Here is a 24018-nt window from a genome sequence, read left to right as displayed (position 1 = left end):
AGATTTCTTCAAGCATCTGAATGCTGAGTATGGTGCTGAACCCACATGCTTGGCAAAATAGCTTTCACTGCGGTCTGCTTTATAGTTATGTATACTTATGTATTTTGGATGAAGGGGCTTTAAAATCCTTAATGTTCTGTTCCTGCATCCACAAAGTCAATAATAAATTTCCCTTAGCTTCAGTTGCATAGAAACAGGCTCTGACTGGTTAAATCTTGTAACTTCCCATCAAAACACAGTCATGTCTTTATCAGTAAGGCTGTTTTTCACAGTGGGACAAGCTTGAACAGCAAAATGTCAAGCAAGGAGAGTGAGGACAGAGATGCAAACAAACCGAAGGATTCTTAGCTCTTTCTCTCAGCTCTAAGCATTAGGCTGCACAGTCCACAAGTTTGTTTTTTTGTTTCTTGGGTTTTTTTTTTTGTAGATTCAAAGCACTTTGAAACTGTCTCACACACAGGTGGTGCCCAGGGCTGCATAGGCTGAGACTGTGGTATGTTCCAGGTAACACCTGGCTTCATTGGAGCACATTTATTTTTGCTGTGTGAAAAAGCTAAATTTGTTTACTCAACAAGCAGATTTACTAGAAAATGTATTAGACATGGCTTTCACTCCTAATCAATGACATGACAGCTTCTTAAGCAGACTCCTGTTCACCTATTTGCCTTTCTGTTTGAAGGAACTTGCCAATCACTATTAAGGTTTCTTAATGAGTATAGCTTGAAAAATCTGTGCTGCAGATGCCCTTCCATCAATTTGCTTCTGCACTTTCCATCAGAAACTTTGACTGTGTGGTTATTTATCTGTTAGGGCAGTAAAACTGTCCCAACTTCTCATATATTCTGATGGGCTTTTAAGAGAGCATAATTTAGAATTATAGAGCTATAAAGCCCTCTTCCTTCATTATTTGATAAGCAGACCCTGAACTGATGTTACATATTCTTTCTTGTTTGTAGATCTCAAACATGTCCTTTCTGTTATACGCAGCTATGCATGTTGTTCAGGCCTATGTTAATACAACCTTACCATAGAGACAGAGGCCTTATTCAGAAAACTAATTGATTTCAGTGACTAAAGACAAAGTAAGATTATACCCTATATTTAACACCAGAGAATCTGTATGGGCATGGAGTAAAGTGACAATGTAATGAATGTGCAAAAATGTGAAATGTGAAAAATGTGAACAAAGTTTCAACTGGAATGAGCTCTTAAGTAGACACCAGGGAATTCACTACTCAGCCAAGGTTTTTCTTCTTTGTGGTTCTTTCCTTACGTTTAAGGCATTTATAACATCTTTCCTATGTGGATTCCCTGGTGTTCAATGAGGACTACAGTTTCACCCTCTCAAATGGCACTAACAGGGTTTCTTTAAGCTACCTCACTAATTATTTTCATGAAACTTAGCAAAATCTAAATATTTGATAATTCTACCTCTCTATCAACTTTATTGAAATAGAATAGTGGGCAAAAAATTGTAGAGCAAAGTTGCACAGTGTCCTTAGAAAGCAGTCTAAAAAGAAATGAAAATGATATACAGAACTTCACTATTTTTACTTGCATTCCCTATGGCTAATTTGTAAAGATGTGGAATCAGTCAATTACTTTCTGTAGACCTCAGTTAAGTATATAATATGCATGATTCTGGTCTAAGTGCAGTTCAGGCTTTTGCCACTGTGCATCCAAAACACAGATCTCCTTTCTGTGAGGAATACATAAGGTAAAGGAAAGACGCAGTTGTGCTGTGTAATTATGGTGTAGTAGAGACATGACCTAGAGTGAGGTAATTTGTAATCACCTAAAAGATGGACTCTACTTCTCAACATCCAAATGTATATACAAAAGGTGGGGAAAAGGGCATAAAGAAAATAGCAGAAACACAAAAATCTCCTCACTAAGAAGACATGGGGCCTATTCAACACTTACAGAAAAGGAAAAGAATCATATAAAATAATGAAAGCAGATGATAGTCAGATTATCCTCTCTGCTTTTTTCTCATGAAGAAAAACAAATGAAGACTAGTGAAAATTATTAGGCAAAGAGATGGGAAGAAATGCTTTTTAAGATGAATAATAATTGTTGGTACCATTAGACACAATTGATATGAAGCTTACAGGAGGATTCAGAAATGGATTAGATATTCATATGAATAATAAATACACAATCTGAAGTTACAGTAGCCAGGGTTTATTAGGTTCTTGTAATTCAATGTCATGCATCTACCACATATGCTAAAATTAAACTTAGATCTATATCGTAATACATACAGTAACAAAACAACACTCAAACATCACTTAGAATCCTTCACTTCATGGACCTTATAAGGTCTAAAAACAATTATAAATGATAAACCTACAGAAAAAATTGTTACAAGCAACAACAAGATTTGGGACAGCCAGCTTGTACCAGTATCAAAGCCAAGTAAAAATTTCTATAATTACTTCATGTCCATGAATGCAGTGTCAAAGTTAGAGGTCTGTTTCATGTCCTGAGTAGCTTAAAGGTTGAAGAGACTAAAGAAAGTCGCAGTACATATAACCACACAGCTGCTTCTCAGAAGAGAATACCTTCCTAGAGAAATGATTTGCTTGGTAATTAACAGAGTATTTTTCTATAAAATGGAAAGTTTATGCTGTAAGGCATTACTTCCCAGGGGCACATTTTACCCTGGTTCCCCACTGAAATGGTGGCATTTTCTAAAGGAGACCATCCCAAGGCTGCCAAATTCTTTCACTGCAATTCACAGACCCAATGCAGCACCTCTACTTGCATATCTCATCAACAAGATATTGAACCTGAAAAATGTGTCCTGGAACCTATTTGTGAAGGATGGGAAAGTGGGGGGAGAAGAGGAAGGGGGAGATAAAGAGTATGCGTGTGTGTGTGTGTGCATGCGTGCACGCGCGTCCACTCATGCCATGGGGTAAGCTGCCTGAAAAGTGTGAACAGCTACTTGCAGGTCACATGGCCTAGAAGAAGGGGTACAATTTTTCTGGAAAAATACAGGGAAAGAGGGAGAAAAAGGCAAAAGGGACTAGACAGCTGGTCCCTAATTTGGTTTTGGACCAGGTGTAGTTTTGCTTTGTGTTACTACAATTATCTGCAGACTTAGATAGAAGGACATGGGCAAAGGTCTGTCTTTTTCCTGGCTCAGGGAAACAGTTACCATTTATAATCAGAGATGACAAACTAGACTATATGGACCCCATGACTCATTTGTAATTGCAGCTCCTATGTGTAAGTAATACTTGAATGTGTTTCTAAAATTGCCAGCTGAATCAATTTTCCCCCGAACCAAAACCATCTGGGGGAATGAATCCAACTGGCACATCTTTACACACACCTCTGCACCTTGACCAGCACCAGGGATGTGTTCTGTCTCTTACTGCCTTGCAGTGGCAATGATGTAATTATTAGCAATTTCACTCTACATGTAAGTACTGTGGACAGGAATCAATTAAAATGCTATATTAGAGACAACAGAATGTTTACTTGGAATAATTTTTTGATTTACTAAATAGTATAACTAATGAAAGAAATTGCTTCTACCAGCTTTCACAATAGTTTAAAACTTACTGAGCACAACCAGAAAAGTGTTTAGCTATCTGGAGGAGAAAGCTTGAGCAATGGGCTGGAAAAGCAAGGTCTTTTAAAATATACCCATTTAAGATTTAGTTTTAGTCTCTTCTTTCCCCCCTCCCTGTCAAGTAATTAAAGTTCTTGACTTGTTTCAAAATGGCTCAGATTAAATTTCATTTTGTTAAGTACCTCAATTTTTCAGCTAGGAAAAAAAAAGACCATTAGGAATTTGCATTATCCATTACAGCCTCCTTCATGATCTGAAATTTATATGGGAAATGCTAATTGGACGTTCATCATCATAAAGATAATGATTTCTGTAGTCTTCACAGTGATAATTAAGATGAAAGATGAAAATGATGCAGAGCGAACATTGTATTCTTTATTTGCTGTGAATGGAGAATGGAAAATTAATTCTGTCTGCAGGGTAGGGTAGCCAGGCATGGATAGAGGGGGACATGTACAAGAAATTGTTTTGTCTAAGACATCTGAATTTGCTTAGGGGAGAGATGGTCCTGCTGATTTTACTCCAATACCCAGATGAAGAAGGCTGATATTGTGTGAAACCTCCTCCTACTATTGGGAGCTGTCCTGAAGACAGATGTGGCTAATGAGATTTCATTTGTTATGCTTCAGTGCACTGTGGGTAGGAGCTTCCCCTCTATTCCTTTCTAAACAATGTGTGTTTCCAGTTCCCTAAGGGAAAGAGGCAACTTCCATGGTGCGGAGTTGTAAGTGCATGCAGTGACAGAGGCAGATTGCGTGAGTTAACTGGTCAGAACAGTCATTGCCATATCTACATGCATCTGCTTTTGAGACTAAAACCAAACCAAAACAAGGCTTTGTGAAATAGAAAGAGTTTTACACAAAAATCTTTCTTTTACAATTGTTCTACTCTTCTGTATTCTTCGCAAAAGGTTTGGTGGCTCTGTAGGGCAGTACATAGAGCACCAAAAGCAGCCACATTGAATCCAAGATTGAGACGGTTGATACTGTTATTTTTTCTGAAACTGGAATGAGCTTGAACTGTTAGCCTGAAATCTTTGCTGAACCCATACAGGACCCAAGAAAATCAAATGTCTCTGATCATTGATTCAGAATAGCAGTGTGACTTAAGACAGGCATCCCTTACCAGGGACTTGCCTGATACAAATTTGTCACATGAGCTTTTCCTTTTTAAAATATTATTTTCTTGTCAACACTGCTTGACTATTTTATGGTTATGGAACTAAGTTTTGAACCATTCTGGGTGTGGACCAAAACCACTTCACTTGCAACTGAACCCAGAACTGAACTGGACGCCTGCATGCTGCATTCCCCAGGGCACACAGCCAGGAGCCAGGAATGCAGATGTCTGATCTCGGTTACTGAAAACACTCTGGAATACTGGCCACATGGCAGCAGTACCTGAAGGCTCCGATTGCAGTAAACTACATAGAGGCACCCAAGAAGACACAGTCTTTGTTCTGAAAAGCTTGCCTGTTGGCATCTGGCAAGGTGCAATGAATAAATAACAAATGGTAGAAGAGTGAAGGACAAAAAAGGCAGCAGTAATATGGTCAGACAGTTAAAGGTCCATGATGTGCACTATTTAAGTGTTTTTGAGCAAGAATGATGAGAATTCTGATATAAATTAAAGTCAGTATCTGCAGAACATGCATTTAGAGAAAGTGCAGAACCATGCATTTGGTTTAGTCAGTCTCTCTATGATAAGCATTTAAATTAAAAAAGTTGCATAAATCACCTCTAATAATGAAGACATGAGTACAAATAGTGGCACAGATTAATGGGGAATGAGGACTGAGGTTATGAGGGCTTTAATTCCCATCTGCGTATTAGCACCTGCTGATGTGGTAAACAATACCATATAGTGAGTTGTGGTCACAGCCACTTGGCTGCATCTGTACCTGAGACATGCAGAGGGAAAAGGGATTCCTTTTTCTAACAGTTGTGAGGCAAATAAGCAAGCTTTAAGGGCTCAAAGCAGCAGGAGAGTTCTCTTGGTGAGGGCCTCAGTAACAAATCTCTTTGTTTACACAGTGCTAAGGTGACCCAATGGCATCCTGAGACCATTCAGGACACTGAATTTGGTAACACTTCTCAAAATTGGGAAGCAAAGAGTTAAGCATTTTCTCTCAGTCCATTACATGTCAGAAATAGAGCTATAATGTGTATGTACAAGGCAGCTTTAACTTGCTTCCTTGGAGCAGGCAGGAACAGCCAACAGGAATTATCTCTGTTCATTGTACCAGGTGCAGACATACTCCTTGCCGCAGAGAGCAGCTGGAGCTTCCTGGGCAGGCTATACTTTATTATGGGGAATTCTGGACCTCTACTAGGAGGGGGCGTGCGCTCCTGTTGATAGCCGTTTCTGTGATCAAAGGAAAAAAAATGCATGTACTTTGATTTCAGTTCTATATCAATACTGGGACATAGAGATCTTGCTGCAAGGACTGTCAGCAGCTACCCTGGCTTTTAATGATGAGCAAGAGAGAGGGTCATGTTAGCTGGCATCATATACATATGTGAAAGGCTGTAAAAAGAGGTGAAAGGGCTGTAGCATTTGACAGGTGTGATTTCTTTTCTCGTTTTGAGTGTAGGGCTGGTGGGGATGATTGTTATTCTGTAAGTTCAAAGCCAGAGTGCAAGCCTGCACAGTATGCACAAATTGCTGACTGGGAAGAAGAAGGTTAAGTCAAGGGGGCACAGACATTTAACTTTTCCCTTCCTGTTTTTCAGAAATCTGCATTTTACTTAGCGTTTGGGGATACTGCAGGATTCTGCAGGTTAGCTTCTGTTTTTGCCTTTTTGCAGGTCTCTCTCCTCAATGCAAAAAGAAATGTTATTTTTAGGAATTAATTATTGCTGAGTATTTTCTGGTTCTCAGCGGTTTAATGCAGTTACACTCAGTACTTGCTCAGAGCTTTTAATCAAGCATCTATATGCAGAAAGGACAGAACATAACCCTGTCAATCTATCTCCTCTAACCCTAAATGGCAAGGATTAATGGCTTCTAGGGTCCTCCATGGGCTTCTGGTCCCGCAGGGAGGGGTCTCAAGAGCAATGGAGAGCAGTCAGAGGTATTCAGAACCACCCAGAGGAGCCACGAATTGCTTCAGGTTGGTGGGCACTGCATAGCATTGGGCTGAAAGCACTGTGCTGCAGGCCCTTGGGAAGGTGGCAAAAAAAAAAAAAAAAAAAAAAAAAAGGTAGGTGACCAAGGCTGGACCCATCAAGTGCCCTCACAAATCGGAAATCGGTTGGTTCTGTTGTCACTGAGGGCTCAGGCAAACCAGCTCCGGGAGGAGCTGGAGTGACAGTGTCTGGTTTGACAGGGGTTGCTCCAGCTGGTGGCTGCCCATTGCAGTAGGGTGAATAATATTTGGCAAATAGAGACCTGTTATTCACTCCTAGTTTTGGAGAGTAAGATCTACAGATACTGATACTGTTCAGTACTTCATAAAAACCTTTTACGCGTGCCCATAAACATGAATTGCAAGATGAACAATTATATGTACAGAAAGAGGGACTACCGAATCTGGCTAAAAGCACGTTGTGTATACATTGGCAGACACAGTTATAAGAAGGAGGCTGTACCTTTTACCTTTCTGAATGGAAAAATCCCTTAGAAGAAGCAATTCAATTAGTGCTCCAACTTGTTTTAATAGTTACTGTATTTAAGCCATTTCAGTAGCATCCTACAGGTTTATGAGGCCATAATCTGGCTCCCAAAAGGAAGAATTGCGAGGACAGTGAAATGGGAGCACTATTCCTGGTGCGAAAAACTTCACATGGGGCTGTGCAAATAATTGACTTCTTGGTTTGCTTGCTGAACCAGGGAAAAAAAAAAGGCAGGCCAGCAGCAGTGAGAAAAGAAAACCAATTCACTTGCTTGTTGATCCAATTGGATCAACACAGAGTGAGGGAGCAGGGGAACATAATTTCTTAGGTGAGTGTCCTCAAATGAGGTTAAAAAAAAAATTCCTTCTTTTGGAGGCATTCCACACTCTAGAAAAGATTTGACTAGACACTGAGTCAAGGGTATGGCATGGGTGGTTAGGACATTCACCTCAGATGGGAGCCGTTTGAGCAGCCATGGGCTTTCAATTATATAAAACACAATGGAACAACTTCAGAAAACCAAATTCTTCTGAGTGTCTATCCAGTGGTCAGAATGAAGACACTACCAACTTCTGGGTTTTGCAAAGCTGGCACTGAAATGGTTTCCATGTTTGGAGGATGACTTTTGTGTGGGGCTTTATTTAGTGAAACTGGTTTTTGCTGAAAAAATGTTTCCAGCACATTTCATGTACATAGTAGCAAATAATAGGGTAGAAAACTGCAGATAATTAATTTTGCTCCTGAATTTAAGCATTTCCTAGATTATAGTCCTGTATTTAGAGGGAACCGGAAATTGAGGTCACAAAAGGTACATTTTTCAGAAAGTCCTTAGGTGCTTTGAATGTTTTACCTCAGAGATCTCATCTGGAAATACTTTGATTTGGCCATAATAAGATGCCTGCCTTGAACCTTTGAAACGAGACTCTTATGAATTCCCTCATCAACCTGAACTTTCTTTTTCAGCTTGCTAATGCTCAAAGTTAAACTATCTTGAACTTTCATTTACAACTCAATCTCAACCAGGACTCCATCCTGATATATTATGAATGTTGAAAGTGTTCTAAAAATTTTCCTGCTTCCTTTTTTCCTGGTCAAACTCTGCATCTGTTCCCAGGCCCCCAGTGCAGAGTGTCCAAGCAGAAGGAACAAGTCCCAGGCATTTTGCAAACCCCTTTTTCCAGAAGGTTTCTTGACCCATTGTGAGAGGCTTAAGTGAATAAAATTACTGAGACAAACTACAAATAAGAACTCAGATCTAAATCCTGCTTTCCATGGTTCTTGAATCACTAAGTTGAATAATTATTTTTCTCGTTGTTTTATGGTTTATGGAAGACATGGTAATCATCCACAGTTTTTACAGATGTTCAGATTATCCTGCATTTAATAAGGGGATGCTAGTTTTTCACATAGAGTTAGAAGGATTGTTCATTCTGTTTAAAACAGGGTATAGAAGTTTAAAGTCGATAGCTAATTGAAAAATGTGTATAATGAATTGCTCATGAAAAGGAGAAGCCTGCATAATGTTATTTTCTAGGGATGGTTCTTCTCTCTGTCTGTTATTCACATGCCATGTTCATGCAAAGCTCTAAAGCAGTCACACTGGAAATAAGTAATTATCCAAACCAGTGGTGCACAAAGGAGTTCACAGGTAATGTTTACAGTCTTCTCTGGGAAACTGAGTGCCTCTTCTTCATACTGGTTCTCTCCTTTCTTTTTCCTCTCCCTCTACTCCACGTAGCAATGCATACAGTCTGTGCAAAGGGATGATCCTTTCCAAGGGAGTATTTTTGGAACCCAGACATTAAAATAATGGAAAAAGGTCTGAAGAAAATTCCATTGTCATATGTTTGATTTTTCAGTGCAGTAGAGATCCAGAAAATAAAATGTAGTTTCAAAGCCTCTGGCTGTGTCATCTGACTTTGATTTCCTCAGTTCTACCAGATTTTGTAATCTTAGATTTGGTCTGCCCTGGAGTGGAACATTTTGAATTTCATCATCAAGCACATCAGGGAGGGAGTTTTCTTAAACCAATACATACCTGCCCACCCAGCCACACACCCATGCACACACGCATGAAGTAGCTGCTTTTAATCTGCATAACTGCAATTTTGGGATTATGCACTGGTCAATTCCTATTGATGAACTAATTTTCTGCTATTATGAGGCTATGTATATTGATCTTGACATTACCAACTAATTTAAGAGTATTTATTTGGGACCCAAGAATGTGAGAAGTCTGGTTTGCAGATAACAAGTAATTTATCCTGCTAAGTGTCTTCTTGAAGGTAATCTATAATGTCACTGGGATGAAGAATTACATCATTTTGTAAGGATCCTTCTGAACTAGTATGATTCATTGGTGCTGCTTTTTTGTGTGGTATGGCACAGCACTCTGCAAGTCTTAGGATGGAGCTTACAAAAGGTTTGTTCCCAGCCTGCACTTGATATACACCACACCACTTTATCAAATTCAGTATTGGTTTTGGGTCCCCCCCCTAATAACAGTTAGTTAAAAAAAGAGAGTTGATTGAATTAGCATGGTGTGTGAGGAGGAATGAGCATGGGTCTTTGATCACACTGTGTTTGCTCTACATACATGAGAAATCTCGTGTATTAAGGTAGTGCCTACTGACAATCATAGAATCATAGAGTCATTTAGGTTGGAAAAGACCTTTAAGATCATCCAGTCCAACCATTAACCTAACACTACCAAGTCCACCACTAAACCAATTAAGGGTAGAGTAGTAATCATATCACGGAAAGAGGAATACGTAGGTTAATTTTCACATACCTCCTTCATAGTACACGTTACTAGCAGCCTTAAGGAGAAAGGCAGAAGAGGAAGAGACAGTGCTTTCACAGAGATGGCTGCAAAATAGATTGCAAGCAGGCAAGTGGGGAATTTTAAAGAGATTGAATGATACTGTGGAATAAGATATGATATAAAAACCTTAACATGTGTCAGGATTTTTTCACAATAGTTACTGTAAAGACAGTTTCTCTTTTGGGAAAACTCACAACCTTGGAAGCATTTTAACGGTATCAAGAACATTTTTTTTTCTTAAGCAGTACTGTCTTGTGGCATATGTTCATCAGATCTTGTAAGATAACCAGGTTCAGGCAGTCAGTATTTGACTGAGGAGACCCAGAAAGAACATTTACAGCTGAATGAATGTTAGAAATCTACAGGTGGCATTTTCCTTCTGATACAGCTGTGTGGTAGAAAAGATGTTGTACCTCAGGAAGGTCTACAAGTGTGCTGATTACAGATACTGTGCTCAATTTGTGGGGGGCTACTTGTACCATGCAAAAATTTCACTTCAGGCAATTCAGTTGAGTCTATTCAGCTTTCTTTGGTGTTTTCAGTGTTGTTCTTTGCTTCCTTTTCTAAGAGGCTTCCCAGCTTTCCTTGTGTTCCTAAGGGCATCTGCCAGTAGTGGCTTTGCTGTGGTGAACAATACAATCTTAAGCTTGCTCATCATTATATATTGTATTAAGTTTGTGAATACAATCTAGGCACTGTGTAGACACTGGCAGTGTGAATCTAGCTTTGAAAGAACTGATTCAATTTAAATGGTGAGCTAAAGGAGAATCTCCAACTAATAAGGAAGGTGACAAAAGTCTTGCATTGTTCTGATATTGTTCATTAAAGGGCATTGCTCTTCTGTAGTTACAGGTACACACACATTACATAAACCAGTATATACATGCATACAAATGCGAACACCAGATGATTATCATATAAGAAGCTTTGGGAACCTGTTTGATTCATGTAGAATCTGTTTCCTCTGTTTGATTCATAAATAATTAGCTGAGCTATCTCCTGAGGACAAAAAACAAAAATCATGTTTCCGTGACCAAAACTAAGTTCTCCATGGAACTAAGAAATGGTTTGAAAAGAGGCTGAATGAGGAGTAGATGACTAGAAGATGGAAATCCAGGTGCCAGAAACTACTAGTGTGTGAAGGCTAGATTCTGCTACCTCCAGCTAAAATTTTGGTGTTCAGCCTTTGTGAAAACTAGATTGCTTGCTCTTAAGAAGGAAGTTTGTTTCCCATTCCTCTCTCAGTGACGCTTGAGATCACCACTCCCATCTAATTAGCTAATTGTTTTTTTGATAATAATAAAACATGCAATGGCCAAAGACTGGCTTTACTGGCAAAGAAAGAATGGGCTTGTTATTAAAACTTCATATGAAAGCATTATAAAGAAGGTGTATAGTTTTATGATTTATTTATATGCTTATTTCCAAGCTAAAATAATGAAACAAACCTTTACTTGGATGTGAACTGGAAACAATTCAGAATACATCCCTAAAGTATCAAGGCAACATCCAAGCTCAGCTTTGACAGAATAGATCATACTATTCAGCTTTCCTACTCATATTAGGTAGCATTCGCTTTAGATCTGCGAATTGCTTATAGGGTCTTCATCACTTTAGCATTTCAGTACTATAAGATATAACATGCATATTTTTAATGATTAACTTCTTGGCTAGAGAATTCATGGAAATTCCAGATAGAGTGAGATTAATAGTTCTTACAGGCTGAATGGCTCAAGTGACTTTAAACAGGATATAAAGCTGGCTGCTGATTCAAATTCAGCCTGGGTGAGTGGTTTCCAAAGTTCTTCCTTTGACAACTAAGGAACAGGATTAGCTGCTGTGAAAGCGACAGGGATGAAAAGTCAAAAAGTTCCTGGGAGTTGGCATGAAGGAGCTGTGCTTTAGCAAAAGAGGCTGCAGGGAGTTTCAGAAGAAACTCAGAATTATGGGGCGTATGGCAGAATCACTGGTGACCTTTTGGGCTGGAGTAGCAAGGTGTTGTATAAGCCTCCTCTGAGACATGCCAATAGGTCTGTGCATGGGGGAGACAGAGTGGATGTAGCAAGGGTCTCTGCAGATCAATTTGAGGTGCAACAGCAGAGTGGTGTGTGGGGAGTTAATATAAAACCTTCCCAATGTGCTGCTGGCTTACTGCCAGCAATATTAAATCCTTGACTTTCTGCTCACGATATACACTCAGCATAAAATTTATGAACACATTGCTGAGAAAAGAGTCCCTGATCCCCACACAAGCTGTACATTTCTTTTGGCATCTCAGTTTCTTTCAATGCTTAATCCCTCCTCACCTCCCCCCACTGTTTGTCTGCAGAGGTTTGTCAGCAGCTGAAAGAATATGGTTTCTTATAGTTTAAATTCAGTAGAGCATTTACATTTTGGTGGTTTTAGGGGTCTTTTGTGTGTGTGTGCATTTTTTCTTTTTTTTTAGTGATTTTAGATTATAAAATGCAAGGGTTTTTTTGCATGAATTAAGGAAGGATGAAATGTTTGTTGACAAAACTGTACTGTGAAATTGGGGATTGTAAGAGTTTATTTAATATTTATACTCACATATTTTTCATGACTATGACATGGTTTTGTCTAGTCTACCCTTGATTGGTTTAGTGTGGACTTGGTAGTGTAGGTTAATGGTTGGACTGGATGATCTTAAAGGTCTTTTCCAACCTAAACGATTCTATGATTCTATAATTCTATGATTCAGTTCCAGATATATATATATATAGCCTTCATGCTTGTCATCACGCAAATTGTGACATTGTCAATTTCAAAAAACAGAAGATATATCTATCTTCTATAAAATATTTAAGTTGTGAAATTCTGCAGATCCCAGTAAGTGCAAACCCATACAATGAAGTCTTTTTTTTCACCTGGACTTCAAAAAACAACTCAAAGAGAATTTTATGAACTTCAGTGCTGCCTTCAGGTTTGCAAGGAACTTAAAAACAGGATGTAGAAGCAAGCAGCCCTATGTTCTCAAAAATCACTGAGCTCCAAGTGAGGTAGTGCTGGGTAAGGGCTGCAGGGACTCAGTGCTGAGATACTTCTTGGCTTCCCTTGGGCACTTGGGAGCTGTGGATGGAGACTGCCACTCAGCCCGCCGTGGGAATTGTTCACACACAAATAGTGTGTTTTTCTTCCAAACTAGCTGTGAAGGAAGCCTGATGCATAATGCATGTTACGGGAAATGCACAGAGGGGTGGAGGAAAGATAGACAAAACACTGTGGATGTGTATAGGGGGACTCACAAAAGTTGCGAGGTGGAAAATCAGCATTACAGCTGGCTACTCCCAACTTTGATGATATGTGCAGATGGAATGGAGTTGACTCCAGAGTATATTCTTCTAATTTCACACTGACAATAACAGGAACTTGAGCTTGCTGATAACCATAGCTTCCTAATGAAAATCTGCATACAGAAATGAAAAAAGGGGACAATATTCTTTTGAGCTTTTTGAATGTTTGCCCAACCAACCAGCAGACCTTTGAGTTAGCTTGGTGTCCCAGAGATGTCATGAAGATTCTTGACAGGTATCAGGTCCTTATTCCATAGATGAGAAGGTAGGACTGGAACCTAAAATAATTCTTTTGAAATATTCACCCAGCTATGGTTGAGGCAGGCTGTGTAAGGAAGGCTTGCTCTGTATCCATTCTATAAGTAGTAATCTTTATTTGCGCCCAGGACTGTCAGCCCTTATTCTCCATGAATGTTATATGAACTTAAAAAAGAATTTTTGAAGTATTTATTTATTGTTTATTTACACACTTGTATATTTTCCATCCCATGAGAATGACCTTCAAATACCAAATCAAAATATGAGAGCATGCTGGAGCATATTGGAGCTGAGTTGTGAGTATGCTTCAGAGAGATGACAAAGTTTCTCATTTATATAGTTCCTTTCATCACATTAAATGATGAATTATTTACACGGTTGATATTGATTTATACAAAATGATGGGCTTTGAGCTTATTGTGACCACGCAAGAATGAGATGTTTCAGTCATAATAAAAAGTTTCAGGAAAATTTTAGCTCAGTGCTGAGTAACAGTCTAAAAAGCAATCTAGTTGTTAGGGCCAATTAAGAAAGATACAGAGAACAAAATACAGAGCGTCATTATGCCACTATAGAAATCCATGCTGCAGGTGCATGGTGTGCAGGCCTATTCCCCTCATCTTGAAAAGGCTGTAATAGGGTTGGAAAAGATTCAGAAAAAAGTCAGGAATTGTTTTCACATGAGGAGTGACAGTGAGTCCTGGGACTCTTTGAACCTGGACAAGGTATGACGAGACAGAATGTGGCAGAGGTCTATAAAACCATGATTGTTAGAGAGATCGGTACAGGTGAACACAGGCCAGTTGTTCACTGTGTCTTCCAAGAGATGATCTAAGGGTTGTCTAAAGGACCTACCAGCTTGCAGGCTGCAAACTCTCCAATGGAAGTGATTCTTCATGTGATGTAGATGTAAACTATGGAACTCCTTCCCTAGGGTGCTGCAGATACTAAAACTTTACACAGATGTGAGAAACAATCTTCCTTATTACTTCTACCTTTATCCCCTCTGTGACTTTGGACATTGTATAAAAGACTGGGCAGCGAGCTGAGAGCTCCCAGTTAGCCTGCTGGAGTGATTCTGCTGGAGTAGCAAGGACTCAGTAGTAGAAAACAACACAAAAACTCCAAAGTCTGTCAGGCAACACTGCCCTTAAAAATGGACGGAAAGCAACCAAAGCAAAATGACTAACCAATTCAGCTCACATTGGTGCTAAATTCAAGAATGCTGCTCAGAGACAATTGATCTTGCCTTTGTGGGTCAAGGAAGGAAAGGAATGGGATGAATTCTTTGTAGTCATTACTTCAGACACCACTCTTTAGGCAATGAGAGCTTTACTGCTGAGACTACTGACACTAGATCAGGTCCTTGGGAAAAAAATCCCAACAGACATTTTATTTTGTGAATGATTACAGTTGTGGAATGAATCTCTGCTGATGTCTTGAGCAAGCTGGGGCTGACTAATGTCTGCAGCCACAAGGAAGGAATGTTTTGTAATCTACAGTCTCTCTCAGAAGATAAAATTCCATCCACCATACTAAATCACAGGAAACGTTATGTCTTGTTGAAAGTCTGAGATTAAGGAAATGACAATTTCTCTTTCTTAACCCTGTTTCTTGTTCTTTGTTCACCTGTCTTTAAACAAGCAAGCAAGTGAAATCAAATAAAAATGAAGCAAAATAAAATACCTTTCCAGGACAATCTTCTCCAGACCAATACTGTCATGCACAAATGCCTTTTTCTAGGATATTGAATGCAGTGAAATTTTACACAGAGAAACTTTATGCAAGAAATCTGTGTCAAATTAAGATGTAATGGTTGTTGCCATTAGCCTATTCTAAGGCAAGGCTGAAGAGACTGAAATTTTACTGTTCAAAACTCAGGAACTTTTTTTTTATCAGTTGTGTAAGAGCATCTTTAGTTGCACAAAGCAGTAGAGTGCTGACCAGAGCTGATTCCACCCAGTGGAGGGTGGCAGCAAGAGGCCCTGCCCTGTCCTTGCTCTTGTCACCTCAGCCTGCTTCAGTTGAGGGTTTTCTCCATGAATTCCTGCCATCTTTCTTTAGGCATGAAGGGCTGTTTATTGCTTAGCCTTTTGTGGCACACTTACAATCAGGAGTAAATTAAACTTTCCACAGCAAATAAAATTAAATTGTTTCTCTCTGAAGAGCAAAACCAATGCATTGCTTTGAGTAATCAATTTTGTTGTCATGAAGTCTGCTTTCTGACTGTTTTTCTTTAAATTGTGCATAGCAAACTGCTATGCTGATCTGCAGTAGTGCTTGCCCTTGACTACACTGTATCCCCTTTCCTTAAATTTTCCCAGCTCCTGTGATTACTCGTACAAGCCTTTGTGTCACAAGAACAAGAGAAAAACTAGTCCAGAATTATTGCCAGCATTTTAACCATAGCACTTCCTAAACCAGATATGTCTCACTTACATGAAGCCTATTCATGTTTCATGTGATGTTAGCAATGGTAGAGTAGTACCAATGACAGTAATGGTGTAACTGGTTAAGGCAACTTATCTAGACAGACACCTTCTCAGATTACACTGCTGTTCTGCTCCGCTTTAACAGACCTACATCCTAACTCTGAAACAGGTTACACCTTGATATATTCAGTGGTTTTTTTCAAAGCGACCTAATAAAACCCCATTTATTCCTGAAGGCCTCTGTAGTTCTCAGGTTATGAATGTTTTTGTGTCACTGTTGGACCTGGAGGTCTTACTGAAGCTGAGGTCACATTTTGCTGGATGTTATACAGACCCTTTAAAAATACATATATATATATAGACCTATATGTACAGGTTTGTGGTTTATGATTATAAAGAAGACCATAATTAGAGAGAGACTGTCTTTTGTTAGAATCTACTGATAGTTAGAAAAATGAACAAGTTTGCGATACTAAAAACCCTCTGCTCGTTAGAACAGAAGCAACAAACTTCAAACTGAGTACAAGCTGGGATCAGCAACTCTAACGTAATTTAATTATGCTAATCAGTTTGAGAGTTGGAGCAAAAAGGTGACTGGTACCCATGGAAGGGAAGATGTTAGCGAAGAGAGAGGTGAGACTGTTGTTAGCCCTGTGGGGCAGAAAGAGAGAGAAAGATAATTATCACATAAGGAGATGGGTTATGGGGAAAATTGCGATGTGAACTATACAGCCATATATTTAAAACCAACAGCTAAACAAAATGTCTATAGTCAAACCAGGTGAAAGGAAACAAAGGTGCAAAGATGGGAAGCAACTCACTCTTTTTCCGTATCTTCCTCTGCTGTAACTTTCTGTAACAAATTGCCTCTCTCACAGCTCCTGATGCACATCAATTCTTTAACAGAGAAAATGTGGCCTAATGAGGTGAGGTAGCTTAACTCTGGCTGCCCTGTGAATAAATCAGCAACAGAGTTAGGACCTGTGACCTCTCTCACCCTAGTGAATCTCCCTGACATAACTCCTCACTCTTGCTGGGGGCTGAAGTTGGATCTCAGCTGAAGTTTGTTTTCTTCTTCCCTGTTATTATGTGTGTCTGAAAATGTCATTTTATTAGGCAGCTTTGCTTCTAAGAGAGAATAAAAAGTTGAAATAAAGGTTGAAGAATAAAATCCACCTCAGAACCTTGGAGCACCATGGAAATGAAAGCTGTCATGAAGAATGTCTGTCTTTAAATTACTCATCCATCACTCATCTTGGACAATAAGCAATCAGCTGGGTCTGGCGTAGCAGGTTCACTCTCTGGAGGAAAATGGTTTACGCAGGGTGGGAGTTTATATTTCCCTTTTATTGTCTGACTGAATGTGTAATAAAAGACAGTCCAAGTCAGAGTCAGGTCATTAGCATCTGTTAATATGGGAGGATTTCATAATTTGACGTATCCTGGCCAGAAGATGGGATGGAAAATCGGAGCTGCTGCCGGAGCATGAGTAAAAAAGATAAATTAAAAATGACATCTACCTTAACCTTCATTACATTATTAAAGCTCTTTCCATCTGATCTCAAATGCCATGTGGATGGGTCAATTTGCAGATTGCTGTGGACATCCTAATGTTCATGTAGGCACTTCAAGACAAGCTGTCATAAATAGTTAAGTTGCCCTGGGAGCAGCGCCAAAATGCATTTCAGTGATGGCTGCAGAGATGCCTGCTAAAAAGCAAACAGCACATTAGCAGCCCTCAGAGTTATTGTGCAAATGGAGTGTGAAATTCTGGTCCATTGCTCCGCACTATAACTTTTTGTCTCCCTGATAATGATTAAGAGAAGCTTTGCTTGATTTGATGGTGGGTGGAAAGAAGGGTGTGAAAAATGAAAAAAACTCCTTTGGATGTTTCACTTGACCTTCAGGAAACTCTAAGGGAGGGTCATGTGATCTACACACAGAGGAATTAACTGGCTTTGTTTGTTCTAAAACCTGGTGTTGAATTTAGAAGCCCAGGGATGCATGATGTGGAATTACCATAACATAAAATGTCCCAAGCAGTTATTAAATATTTAAAAGGCAATCTGAACCTAACTGTTGGCTGAAATGAATGAAGGGGGGAAGATCCTACTGTAGCTCTCGGGAAGAAATGCTACGCTTAAAACCCACAAGATTGGAACTGATCTGTGGCTCTGTGTTAATTTACTGGAAATTATCCTTTTTGCATTTTCATTATTATTATTAATGATAACACTTCATACTTTCAGCGCATCTTACATCTCAAAGTGTTTGAAATAATTAAGCCTCCTAGTCATAGAATGATTACTGCTGGTGGAGCATGAAGTGCAATGCCTTAAAAAGTGGGTAAATATCATCCCATTTTACCACTAAGATGGAGAGGGATGTAATGATTTGTCTAGGCTTGCATCAGTGGCAGATGCAGGGTCAGAACATAAGTTTTCTGACCTGCAGCTCCGCTTAACTGTGGTGCCTGTCCAGAGCATTCATTTCGTCTGTCTCCTGCTACCAACTGATAGGCACAGAAGTAAAGGCCTGAGCAATTGACCCAAAGATTACTGAAATCAGTGGCAATGCTTTGAAGGAGCTTTAGAGCAGCCTTAAAATTTGCTCTTTAATTGCACATGCATTTTATTTTCTGCTTGCCAAACACAAGGACCCTTGATGTTTTAGACAGTGAACCCCTCCAAAATTGTGAACTACCTTTGAAAATGTAAACCTCAGTAGCAGAGCCAAACCAGAGGAAGCAGGGGTTTAGTCTTCTGCTTAACCACTAGGCTAAATTTCTTCCAGTAACTGCTTTTAGTTTCATGCACTGGGTAAAAGTTATTACAGTAATCAAACACATACGCTGGGCCAAGCCAGAGTTCTTCCAAAGAACAGATTCAGGCAAAGCATTTGTGGATTTGTCGCTACCCCCAATTTTTACAGAAAACAGGATGAATGCCTTTGATTTGCAGTGAAAAGCTTTCATCAGTCACCATTTGTTACTGAAAAAGAAAAAGAAATAGAAAACAAGGCTCAATCAGTAGCTGAAAACTAGCAGGGAAAAGTTTGCTTGTGGATCTTATGACATCCTATGTAGTTTTTCAATAGTTGCTGCAAGTTTTGCTAGGTTTGGAGGCTAGATTATCTGCCTCTGGGGAGAGAAGATAAGACAAGGCTTTTTTCTGCCAGTTGAACCACTATCCTAAGTGCTATATGAGAAGCCCACGATCAGTTTAGTGAGACCTTGACAATATGCTCTGATTAATTAACTAGATCAGTCTAATACCCAAATTAAAGACATTATCCAGGGATCACAGAAGGCAAGGATACTACTCTGAAATGAGAGTCACATTCTACTGAAATTCACAGAAACAAAATAAGAGAAAGAAGAGATGGATTCTATTTTCATTGTTAAAGTTGAAGCAATACATTCCCAGCTTAAAATTGGAGCTTCTATTGTATTGGAGAGCTCCATAGCTGTAAATAATAAAAATAGTTTTTCTACTCCCTGCCAAGCATGCGTAAAATGAAAAAAAAAAAACCCCAAGAATATTGAGTGTTATATATTTTGTTTCATTCACTGGGGATGAACTTAAAGGATACCCACGGTCTGTTTCTCTGCCTCAGCTGGCAGGTGGGAATAGGCTGATGGATACTTGCCTTCCATCATAAGACAGCACATGGAGAAGCCAGTTTGAAACATGGGTGGCTTTCATTGCACACTTACACACATGTGGGACATACCAGCACATATCAGAATATGGAGGAGGACTGCTTGGCTCAGGCAACTGAAGCCGTTGGGTCTGAGGGTCAGACAGAATGAAACAGTCCTAGGCTTGCTGAGCCACAAGGGCTGAGCTCCTCTTTTTGTTCCAGAAAGACTTTCCTTTGTTCAAATACCTGTTGTATAAAGGTGATAGACTGCAGAAGCACCAGCATTTTACCAGAGTCAAATCCATGTATACATGCACAGAAGCTTGGAGTAAACTTTTCTCTGGAATTCATAGCACCTCAGTTATTCCCAGTATAGATTTTTTCCTATACTGAGTACATAAAGAACACCAGCTGAGAACAAAGGGCATGTGGAGCAGGGAGTAGCTTTGGGCAAACACTGCAGAGTTAAGAATTTGTTTGACAAATTTAGCCTCCTTCTGTATTTACACATTATTCATGAATAGACTTTGATTTGTTCGAATTTGCAGTGCTGGTCAAACAGAATTTGCCAAATCCTAGGTTCTCTCAGCAGTGTCCTTGACCTGGTTTGGGGAATATATTTGTGCCTGAAAATATCCAGCTAATATTACAAGTGAATATAGTTTAAAGGAGCATAATGAAATAAGCTGGGTTTCCAATGAGTTTTCAATTTTGAACCTGACTAGCTGTCAAATACTTTTGCTGCTGTTCACCTGACTGGATGAACAAGGTGACTTGAAGGGTCATATCAGGCCAAGTACTTACCTGAAATAAGTGTTTTGACTTCGCTACCTAGATCACCTCCAAAGCTTTATGAATATGAAAAGAAATGAACACAGCTGAATCCAACTAGAATTCTGTTTTGAATATAATTTCATCTCTGAACTGACTTTCTGCTTTGCTATGCCTTGAAACAAATTCAGTGTTTTATTTGAACACAGTTTAGTCTCTTGGTTACTCAAGAGTGTCAGTCACAGATGTTGGCTGGTTTTTTCCACAAACCCACAAAGCATTTTCAAGCCAGTTGCATAAATGCAATATAAACATGTTCATGTGTATACCCATGAACTTATCTTTCTATAAATGTTTTTGTGAGCATAAAAAAGCTATACAAGTAGTTCATAAATCCTATACAAGTAGTCCATAGATCCTATAAAAGAGAATTCATAGATTTTATTCAAACAATGTGTCCAAACACTTTTTAACTGTCTGCCTCATTCTTTCTTTTCAGCGTATTCATTTCATATATGCTCTGCAAATCAGAAAAGAGATTTGAACTTAATACATAAACCTTTACAATAATTAACACTTGTGCTTTGCGATTAGTATAAAAAACAACCAAGTTCCATTGAACTTTTACCAGCTGGTGTGCAAGGGCCCTGGGGATCATATAGCTGCTACAGGCAACATTCAAATCCCAAATCCCAGCACAGACAGATCTTTCAACTTTCTGAGGTTCTGTTCCTAAAATGAATGCTGTACTTTTATCCTACATGTTGTGTGCAGTATCAGCAGGATAAGTTCTGGACAAGTGTTTGAAGAGTGGGTTTCTGGCAGGTGCATACAATATTCAAAGAGGTATTTTCTGTATTAGAAATTTACTGCATGGCTCTCCAGGAAAACTTTTCTAATTGTCCTGGTTTTGGCTGGGGCGGAGTTAATTTTCTTCATAGTACCTAGTATGGAGCTATGTTTTGGATTTGTGCTGAAAACAGTGCTGATAATACAGGGATGTTTTCATTATTGCTGAGCAGTGCTTACACAGAGTCAAGGCCTTTTCTGCTTCTCACACCACCCCACCAGCAAGTAGGCTGGGGGTGCACAAGAAGTTGGGAGGGGACACAGCTGGGACAGCTGACCACAGGGATATTCTGTACCATATGACATCATGCTTACCATATGAAGCTGGGAGAAGAAGGAGGAAGGGGGGGGGATGTTCAGAGCGATGGCATTTGTCTTCCCAAGTAACTCTTACGTATGATGGAGCCCTGCTTTCCTGGGGATGGTTGAAGACTTGCCTGCCAATGGGAAGTACTGAATGAATTCCTTGTTTTGCTTTGCTTGTGCATGCAACTTTTGCTTTACCTATTAAACTATTCTTATCTCAACCCACGTGTTTTCTCACTTTTACCCTTCCAATTCTCTCCCCTGTCCCACCAGGGGGGGAGTGAGTGAGTGGCTGTGTGGTGCTTAGTTGCTGGCTGGGGTTAAACCACAACACTAATAAAGTTTCTTTTACTCCTGAACTATGTCTATTTTAAAGAATGAATCATATTTATGAAAATAATTTCAGAAGGTCCCTTTAAAGCAATGTTGCTGCTTCACACACCCCCTCCCCAGCAACCCCCCCCCCCCCGCCTCCATTGAATACAATGTGAGAAAAGCTGCCGGAGGCTCACGATTTCATAAATGCTCTGGATGTAAGTAGGAAATATAAAGACATGTATCACTGGGTATTTGTATTAGATGATTTTACATGCATTTCATTATTAGTACTTTTGTAAGCACTGTTTAATTAGAAAGTAAATCAAATGTGAATTGCAAATGGTGTCTCCAAATACATCCCAGCAATATTTATTTAGGAGCTAATCATTTTCGGCAGAAGCCTGAGAAATGTTTTCATTCCAGGTGTTCAATATAATAATAGCCAATTTTTGTTTCTACTTGATGTTTATAAACACATCAGCACAGTTATTTTGGTGGCTTTCTATAGCTTTTTTCTTTTACTGTTCCAAATAAAAATGTGCAGGACAATTCTTGATGGAGGGAAATCTCAGATAACAAACAAGAGCTGGAATTGCCTTGTGTTATAAACTAGATGGGTTATCCACTTTACAGCTCGATAGACAATGGCCAAAGGTTTGCATTTTAAACACCATTATACATCGTGTAATAACTATTATGTATTCCACAACAGTTGCTAGGTTGATGAATATCATTGTGGTCTGGAAATTTCGAGATATTCAAGGAAAATGCTGTGGACAGTGACATATCTCCTAAGCATACTCTTTAACACACAGCCTGAACCACTCGGAGCATTTATGGGTGGGTTGCTACAAGGTGAGGAGAAAACAGGAAGACTAGAACAGGGTCTTATTTTCTTGGTTTTGGGACACAAACAGACAGGTTGAGGAAAATGTTAGATGTGCAAGATCTTGTCTTTTTTTAAGAGCGGAAGGTGTTATGAATAAACCAGGTAGCAGCACAGATCTTTCTGTAGTCTTGGGTTTTATCTCTGAACATGTTTCATTGAATACAAATCTTCCCAGAACTCAATTTGTTTTCCTAGAAGTGCTAGCAACTCAACAAGTCTGTAAAGAAGAAAAAAATTGAAAATAAAACAAAACTCAAAGTGACTCTGACGTTAAACGAAACATCAAACTGGGTTTCTCTAGTGTCACTAACCAGTGTTCTTCTGACACAATATTTTAAAATTGGAACTTCCACCATCTTGCATTTTCCTGTTACACTGGGAGGGCTGCTGGTCTCTGTGATTTGCTCTTTCACCTCACCAACATTTGTGCCTGACACGTTCTTTCCTCCTCTTGAATTAAAGGTTTGGTCTGAGAGGAAACTCGGGCATGGTTTGTGCACCTTCTGCTCAGGTCACCTGTTGTCCCTGTGAGGTGACCCACTAAGGCAGGGTGGGCTCACCTGTAACATGCCTGGGACAGGAGAAGTCTCTTCTGGCCTCTCACGGCACAGCATTGGCCCTGACCATCCCATGAACAGTATATGAAGGTCAGGGCACAAAACCTGTCCCATTGTTTTGGGAGTGTATAATCTCTCTTCTGTATCATTTTGGCTCTTTCTCTCTGTGCGAGGAAGAGAGGAAAAGAGGAACGTGTTTGGCAGCACAACTGTAATCGAGGGAGGAGGCTGAGGGTCTACCTCTGGGTAGCTCTGGTACCAACAGAGGAAGACAGGTGATGACGTGCAAACATGTCGCCTGTCAGGTTCCCACCTCTAGAACATTGCAGGCTCCTTTCCACAGCTTCTCAAACAGCATCTTCAGGAGACATGTTCAGAGTCCTTCTTGCAAGAGTTTTAAGTATCAATTTGTTTCTGATGAGAGATGCTGTGTTTACTCCCCCTGCGGTTTTCCACAAGATAAATAGCTGGCTGATGTCAAGAACTATTACAATCATACACTTTCACAATGGCACAATTTCAAAATGAGATTTTCTTCCTTTATCTGCAGTGTTCCTCCTCAACATTTTCCATAAAGATGCTGTTTATGATGAATTCATTCCTCTGATTGCGATGTAATTTACATTTATATGATATGTTAAAATTTTGAAATAACAGATTCTAG

This window comes from Pelecanus crispus, chromosome 6 (assembly GCF_030463565.1).
Source record: "Pelecanus crispus isolate bPelCri1 chromosome 6, bPelCri1.pri, whole genome shotgun sequence".
Lineage (NCBI taxonomy): Eukaryota > Metazoa > Chordata > Aves > Pelecaniformes > Pelecanidae > Pelecanus > Pelecanus crispus.
This window is presented reverse-complemented; position numbering follows the sequence as displayed.